We start from the raw sequence: 8626 nt of genomic DNA, 5'->3' as shown, positions 1-8626 counted from the left end.
AGAACCTAGGGCAGTTCCACCAGATATGTAGCAAAGGTACCCTCCCCTCAACATCCTTTAAAACATAGACCTGACGTCCCTGGAAACATGCTGGAGATTCTTGTAGGAACCAGATACCAATGCATTAGAAGTTTATACCTGGTTTCTAAAATCAATACATTAATACAGAGTATTGCAGTCGATATTGCGATTTTATGCCACTCTGAAATAGACAGTTCCTCACCTAGTTCCCCTTCCCATCTTCTCATGTAGGGGAGTTTGTCCTTGGGTGTTATGAAGTTTGGAGTACAATTTGACAATCATTCCAGGGCCCCTGGCATTTGTCTTACAAAGGCCTCCAAAGATAGCAAATTTTGTCTATTTTTGGTAAGGGCCAATACATAATGCTTAATTTGCTGTGGATGAAAAATCTCCGCATTTGGAATGGCGTGAACTGCAGGAAAGAACTCAACTTGTCTGAAGCCTTATCTATCCACAAAATCAATCATTCTGGTAAGATCTCTGGATATCCACCATCCAAAGTTGGTTTTAGTCATACCAGGGAAGAAAGGCGGGATTACCAAATATACTGGACATTGGGAGATGTTCAGATATCAGGCCATATCTTTTGGATAATCTATCACAGAGTGTCAGGGAAAAAGACAGGACCGGGTTCAATATTGCTTTTTTGTATTCCTTTCTATGCCAAAATATCTTCCAATGATTGGGAGGAAACTGCCTGCATCTCAATAGATACCCATTGAGGTTTGTCATGCAGAGAAAATGGAGGTTAATTGTGCTAGTTGAGCTGAGTGGTAATATTTAATGATATTAGGGACCCCCAAGTCTCCCGTGCTTCGAGGCGCATATAGCGCAGACTGTTGAATACACCTGGATTTGTTCGACCATATAAAAGGTTAACAATTTAAATTGTAAACATTTCAAGTCTGCAGCTGTGATGGGAATGGGCAAAGCACGAAAAAGATATAGGATTTTTGGAAGCCATGTCATTTTAATAGAATGGATTCTGCTGATGATAAATTGTAGGAAGCCCATGTATTTAGGTCTTGTTCTAGATTTTTTAATCGGGGGGGATAATTAGCTCAGTATAATGTCTCAAAACATTTAGTGAGACGTATGCCCAAATATGGGAGTTTTTTTGTGACCCAATGAAAAGTAAAGTTACATTTCAATAGCTTAAGCATGGGAGGGGATAAGTTTAGATCTAGAGCCAGCAATTTGATATCATTAGCTCTGAGACCCGAAATCACTCCAAAGTTATCCAAAATTTGATATATGTTGGGGAGAGAGGTGAGGGGGAAGGAGATGGACAACAACATGTCATCTGCATAAAGGGCGTATTTGTGTTCATAACTCCCTATATGGATGCTGCTAACGTTTTCATTCATTTTCGGCATGAAAGCGAACAGTTCAAATATGAATGCAAACAGAAAAGGCGATAAAGAGCAGCCCTGCCATGTCCCCCTCTCAATAGCTATTGTGTCAGACTTAGAGATGAGCGAACGTACTCGGATAGGCACTACTCGTCCGAGTAATGTGCCTTATCCGAGTACCGCTGTACTCGTGCTGAAAGATTCGGCACGCGCTGCGGAGCGGGGAGCTGCAGGGGAGAGCGGGGAAGAACGGAGGGGAGATCTTTCTCTCCTTCTCTCCCGGCCGCTCTGCCCCGCTCCCTGCTGCGACTCACCTGTCAGCAGCGGAGCGCCCCGAATCTTTCAGCACGAACACAGCGGTACTCGGATAAGGCACATTACTCGGACGAGTAGTGCCTATCCGAGTACGTTCGCTCATCTCTAGTCAGACTCAATGCTTGGATTAGGGTTCTGAATTTCGTTCCAAAACCCATGCCCTCAAGAATAAAAATAAATATTGCCAAGAGACTAAATCAAAGGCCTTGCATAAATCTAGGCTAAGCAGGATCCCTCGCCTGTTTGCCTCCCCGTCCCGGCCAGATCGCACAGCCAAGATAATATCAATAGCCTGTCTAGTTTGATCAGTGGCTTACCGACCAGGGATGAATCCAACCTGGTCTGGGTGAATATACTGATTAATGAATATGTTAAAGGGGTTGTCCCGCGGCAGCAAGTGGGTCTATACACTTCTGTATGGCCATATTAATGCACTTTGTAATGTACATTGTGCATTAATTATGAGCCATACAGAAGTTATAAAAAGTTTTTTACTTACCTGCTCCGTTGCTAGCGTCCTCGTTCCCATGGAGCCGACTAATTTTCGCCCTCCGATGGCCAAATTAGCCGCGCTTGCGCAGTCCGGGTCTTCGGCTCTCTTCAATGGAGCCGCTCGTGCAGAATGCCGGCTCCGTGTAGCTCCGCCCCGTCACGTGCCGATTCCAGCCAATCAGGAGGCTGGAATCGGCAATGGACCGCACAGAAGAGCTGCGGTCCACGGAGGGAGCAGACCCCGGCGGCCATCTTCAGCAGGTAAGTATGAAGACGCCGGACCGCCGGGATTCAGGTAAGCGCTGAGCGGTTTGTTTTTTTAACCCCTGCATCGGGGTTGTCTCGCGCCGAACCGGGGGGGGGGTTAAAAAAAAAAAAAACCCGTTTCAGCGCGGGACAACCCCTTTAAGTCTGGTGGACATAATTTTAGAGAGACTCTTTAGGTCATTATTATTTAAGGAAATTGGGCAATAGTTTTCACAAATAGAGTGATTCTTGTTAGGTTTGGGGATTACATGAATAAAGACTTTGTTCACTGTAGGGGATAAATATAGAGTTTGCAGAAGGAAGTTGAAAAATCTAACCATGGGACTGCCCAGGGGTGTGAAAATTTTCTTATACAATATATTGGAAAAACCATCTGGGCCAAAGGGATTTTACTGCTACCCAGGCCTCCTCCATGGTCACAGCTCCCTTAAGAATATCCCTATGTTCTGGTGTCAACCTAGGAAGGACCTTATCGAGCAATTTCTGGCATAATTGCTGTGGGAATTGTTCTTTAGTGTAAAGGCTGTTGTAGAATTGACCAAATGCTCTTCCAATCTCCACTGGGTTGTGGCTCAGATTACTATGCTGGAGGCATAACTTGGGGATAGCAGGGAGGAAGGGTCTGGGAGTTAGGCACCGAGCCAATAATCTGTCCTGTCGATCTCCCTGGGAGAAGAATTTCTATCTGGACCATCTTAATTATTTTTCTGCTGTGGTAGTTAGGCATAAGTTGAGTTCAGTACGAGCTTTAGAAATTTCCGAAAGAAGATCCAAAGAGGTGTTATTTTTATGGTGCTCTAGCGGGGAAGAATAGTGGGCCTCTTTTGCTGTAGTTCCTCTGCCCATTGAGCCTTTATTTTGAAAGCTAATTGAATGAATCTCCCTCTGATCACCGCCATATGGGCCTCCCAGTTGGTGGCATATGAATTGTCTCCAGGAAGGTTATACACAAAAAAGTCTGCTATGGTATCCGAAATCTTCTTTTGCACAAATTCATTATTGAGGAGTGATTCATTCAACCGCCACTATCTCATGGTTTTATAGCTAGCCAGCTCTGTAAATGAAATTAAGTATGGCGAGTGGTCTGACAGTGGATAAATCTGGTTTGTGTGAAAACATGGTCTATTCTGGTGTAAAAGTTGCACGCTACAGAGTAATATGTATAGTCTCTATCTGTGGGATGAAGGTTTCGCTAGATATCAACCAAGTTAAAGGAGTGCAAAAGTTTAGCAAATCAGTGAGTGGGAGCTATAGGGGGATGACTTTAGTTTTATCCACATTTGATTTATCTAGGAAAACATCCAGAGCCAAGTTGGAGTCTACATACAATACAATTGGGCCTTCAAAGTGGGGAAGCCAAAAGGAAAAGAGGTTATGCAAGAATAGAAGTTGTTTTGTGTTGGGGGCATAATCGTTAACAAGTATGACTTGTAAGCAATTAAGTGGTCCTGAGACTATTAACAACCTATGTCTAGATATTGAGCTCCCCACACCTTTTTTTCTCCCAATCAGAAGCCAGGTAGTGCGTTGGGTAGCTGCAGTGGAAGAACGTCAGGGTGGAAGTGAGGGCAAAGTGTGTCTCCTGGAGGAAAACAATGTCTTCCCGAATCCTATGGTAGTACTTGAAGGCCTTGCGTCTTTTGATAGGCGAATTAAACCCCTAAACATTGTGCGAGACAAAAGAGATTGGTTTAGTAGAGATATTTAGAGAAAATATAAGGAATAGAGATGAGCGCACGTACTCATCCGAGCTTGATACTCGTTCGAGTATTAGCGTGTTCGAGATGCTCGTTACTAGAGGCGAGCACCACGCGATGTTCGAGTTACTTTCACTTTCATCTCTGAGACGTTAGCGCGCTTTTCTGGCCAATAGAAAGACAGGGAAGGCATTACAACTTCCCCCTGCGACGTTCAAGCCCTATACCACCCCCCTGCAGTGAGTGGCTGGCGAGATCAGGTGTCACCCGAGTATATAAATCCGCCCCTCCCGCGGCTGGCCACAGATGCATTCTGACAGAGATCAGGGAAATTGCTGCTGATGCCGGAGCTGCTATAGGGAGAGCGTTAGGAGTGATTTTAGGCTTCAAGAACCCCAACGGTCCTTCTTAGGGCCACATCTGACCGTGTGCAGTACTGTTGAGGCTGCTTTTTGCAGTGTTTCACTTTTTTTCTTTTTTTTTGTATATCGGTCGTGCAGAGCATTGCGTCCAGAGCATAGTCCACAGCCAGTAGTGGTGGTGAGGCAGGGACAGTGAAAGACATATCCAGTCTATATACGCAGTGGGCTTTTCCCCAAAAATTTGGGCTGCCTGTGACCGACCTGACTGTACTGCATCTCTGCTGGGGGTAGTTGTCCTAATTCATACGCAGCCAGCTAAGTGTTACAGCAGGCTTGCGCAAAATTCTTTCCTGCCTCTGCGTTGCCTCTTACATCCCCGCTGTCATCCTGTCCAGAGTGAAACAGTCTGCAGTAATTTTACATAGTCCACGGCCAGTAGTGGTGGTGAGGCAGGAACAGTGAAAGACATATCCAGTCTATATAGGCAGTGGGCTTTTCTAAAAAAATTTGGGAAAAAAAATCTATTTGGGCTGCCTCTGACCGTCCTGACTGTACTGCGTCTCTGCTGGGGGTAGTTGTCCTAATTCATATGCAGCCAGCTAAGTGTTACAGCAGGCTTGCGCAAAATTCTTTCCTGCCTCTGCTGTGCGTTCCGTAAGCGAAGTCAGCCTCCAACCACAGGCCAATAAGAGGCACATTTAATTACAGCGTTCTGTTTCTGCACTACTGGTAATACAGCATGCTGAGGGGTAGGGGTAGGCCTAGAGGACGTGGACGCGGGCGAGGACGCGGAGGCCCAAGTCAGGGTGTGGGCACAGGCCGAGCTCCTGATCCAGGTGTATCGCAGCCGACTGCTGCGGGATTAGGAGAGAGGCACGTTTCTAGCGTCCCCACATTCATCTCACAATTAATGGGTCCACGCGGTAGACCTTTATTAGAAAATGAGCAGTGTGAGCAGGTCCTGTCGTGGATGGCGGAAAGTGCATCCAGCAATCTATCGAACACCCAGAATTCTGCAACGTCCACTGCTGCAACTCTGAATCCTCTGGCTGCTGCTCCTCCTTCCTCCCAGCCTCCTCACTCCATTACAATGACACATTCTGAGGAGCAGGCAGACTCCCAGGAACTGTTCCCGGGCCCCTGCCCAGAATGGCCAGCAATGGTTCCTCTCCCACCGGAGGAGTTTGTCGTGACCGATGCCCAACCTTTGGAAAGTTCCCGGGGTCCGGGGGATGAGGCTGGGGACTTCCGGCAACTGTCTCAAGAGCTTTCAGTGGGTGAGGAGGACGATGACGATGAGACACAGTTGTCTATCACTCAGGTAGTAGTAATTGGAGTAAGTCCGAGGGAGGAGCGCACAGAGGATTCGGAGGAAGAGCAGCAGGACGATGAGGTGACTGACTCCACCTGGTTTGCTATGCCTACTGAGGACAGGTCTTCAGAGGGGGAGGCAAGTGCAGCAGCAGGGCAGGTTGGAAGAGGCAGTGCGGTGGCCAGGGGTAGAGGCAAGGCCAGACCGAATAATCCACCAACTGTTTCCCAAAGCGCCCCCTCGCGCCATGCCACCCTACAGAGGCCGAGGTGCTCAAAGGTCTGGCAGTTTTTCACTGAGAGTGCAGACGACCGACGAACAGTGGTGTGCAACCTTTGTCGCGCCAAGATCAGCTGGGGAGCCACCACCACCAGCATGCGCAGACATATGATGGCCAAGCACCCCACAAGGTGGGACGAAGGCCGTTCACCGCCTCCGGTTTGCACCGCTGCCTCTCCCCCTGTGCCCCAAGCTGCCACTGAGACCCAACCCCCCTCTCAGGACACAGGCACTACCGTCTCCTGGCCTGCACCCACACCCTCACCTCCGCTGTCCTCGGCCCCATCCACCAATGTCTCTCAGCGCACCGTCCAGCCGTCGCTAGCGCAAGTGTTGCAGCGCAAGCGCAAGTACGCCGCCACGCACCCGCACGCTCAAGCGTTAAACGTGCACATAGCCAAATTTATCAGCCTGGAGATGCTGCCATATAGGCTTGTGGAAACGGAGGCTTTCAAAGGTTTGATGGCGGCCGCGGCCCCGCGCTACTCAGTTCCCAGTCGCCACTACTTTTCCCGATGTGCCGTCCCAGCCCTGCACAACCACGTCTCCCGCAACATTGTACGCGCCCTCACCAACACGGTTACTGCCAAGGTTCACTTAACAACGGACACGTGGACAAGCACAGGCGGGCAGGGCCACTATATCTCCCTGACGGCACATTGGGTGAATTTAGAGGAGGCTGGGACACGTTCTACCCACCCCCAGAATTGCGGGCCCCAGCTCGGTGGTGATATCTGTGGCGGTGTATGCTTCCTCCACTAAACCACCCTCCTCCTCCTCCTATGCAACCTCTGTCTCGCAATCAAGATGTGTCAGCAGCAGCACGTCGCCAGCAGTTGGTGTCGCGCGGCACGGCAGCACAGCGGTGGGCAAGCGTCAGCAGGCCGTGCTGAAACTACTCAGCTTAGGAGAGAAGAGGCACACGGCCCACGAACTGCTGCAGGGTCTGACAGAGCAGACCGACCGCTGGCTTGCGCCGCTGAGCCTCCAACCGGGCATGGTCGTGTGTGACAACGGCCGTAACCTGGTGGCGGCTCTGCAGCTCGGCAGCCTCACGCACGTGCCATGCCTGGCCCATATCTTTAATTTGGTGGTTCAGCGCTTTCTGTAAAGCTACCCACGCTTGTCAGACCTGCTCGTAAAGGTGCACCGGCTCTGCGCACATTTCCGCAAGTCCCACACGGACGCTGCCACCCTGCGCACCCTGCAACATCGGTTTAATCTGCCAGTGCACCGACTGCTGTGCGACGTGCCCACACGGTGGAACTCTACGCTCCACATGTTGGCCAGGCTCTATGAGCAGCGTAGAGCTATAGTGGAATACCAACTCCAACATGGGCGGTGCAGTGGGAGTCAGCCTCCTCAATTCTTTACAGAAGAGTGGGCCTTGTTGGCAGACATCTGCCAGGTCCTTGGAAACTTTGATCAGTCTACCCAGGTGGTGAGCGGCGATGCTGCAATCATTAGCGTCACCATTCCTCTGCTATGCATCTTGAGAAGTTCCCTGCAAAGCATAAAGGCAGACGCTTTGCACTCGGAAACAGAGGTGGGGGAAGACAGTATGTCGCTGGATAGTCAGAGCACCCTCCTGTCTATATCTCAGCGCATTGAGGAGGAGGAGCATGAGGAGGATGAGGAGGAGGGGGAAGAGACAGCTTGGCCCACTGCTGAGGGTACCCATGCTGCTTGCCTGTCATCCTTTCAGCGTGTATGGCCGGAGGAGGAGGATCCTGAAAGTGATCTTCCTAGTGAGGACAGCCATGTGTTGCATACAGGTACCCTGGCACACATGGCTGACTTCATGTTAGGATGCCTTTCTCGTGACCCTCGCATTACACGCATTCTGGCCACTACGGATTACTGGGTGTACACACTGCTCGACCCACGGTATAAGGAGAACCTTTCCACTCTCATACCCGAAGAGGAAAGGGGTTCGAGAGTGATGCTATACCACAGGACCCTGGCGGACAAACTGATGGTAAAATTCCCATCCGACAGCGCTAGTGGCCGAAGGCGCAGTTCCGAGGGCCAGGTAGCACGGGAGGCACGGAGATCAGGCAGCATGTACAGCACAGGCAGGGGAACACTCTCTAAGGCCTTTGACAACTTTCTGGCTCTCCAGCAAGACTGTGTCACCGCTCCCTAGTCAAGACTGAGTCTGCGGGAGCACTGTAAAAGGATGGTGAGGGAGTACGTAGCCGATCGCACGACCGTCCTCCGTGACGCCTCTGCCGCCTACAACTACTGGGTGTCGAAGCTGGACACGTGGCCTGAACTCGCGCTGTATGCCCTGGAGGTGCTTGCTTGTCCTGCGGCTAGCGTCTTGTCAGAGAGGGTGTTTAGTGCGGCTGGGGGAATCATCACGGATAAGCGTACCCGCCTGTCAACCGACAGTGCCGACAGGCTTACACTCATCAAGATGAACAAAGCCTGGATTTCCCCAGACTTCTCTTCTCCACCAGCGGACAGCAGCGATACCTAAACAATACGTAGGCTGCACCCGCGGATGGAAGCATTGTTCTCTATCAC

This window comes from Eleutherodactylus coqui, chromosome 8 (assembly GCF_035609145.1).
Source record: "Eleutherodactylus coqui strain aEleCoq1 chromosome 8, aEleCoq1.hap1, whole genome shotgun sequence".
In the NCBI taxonomy this organism is placed as follows: Eukaryota; Metazoa; Chordata; class Amphibia; order Anura; family Eleutherodactylidae; genus Eleutherodactylus; species Eleutherodactylus coqui.
This window is presented reverse-complemented; position numbering follows the sequence as displayed.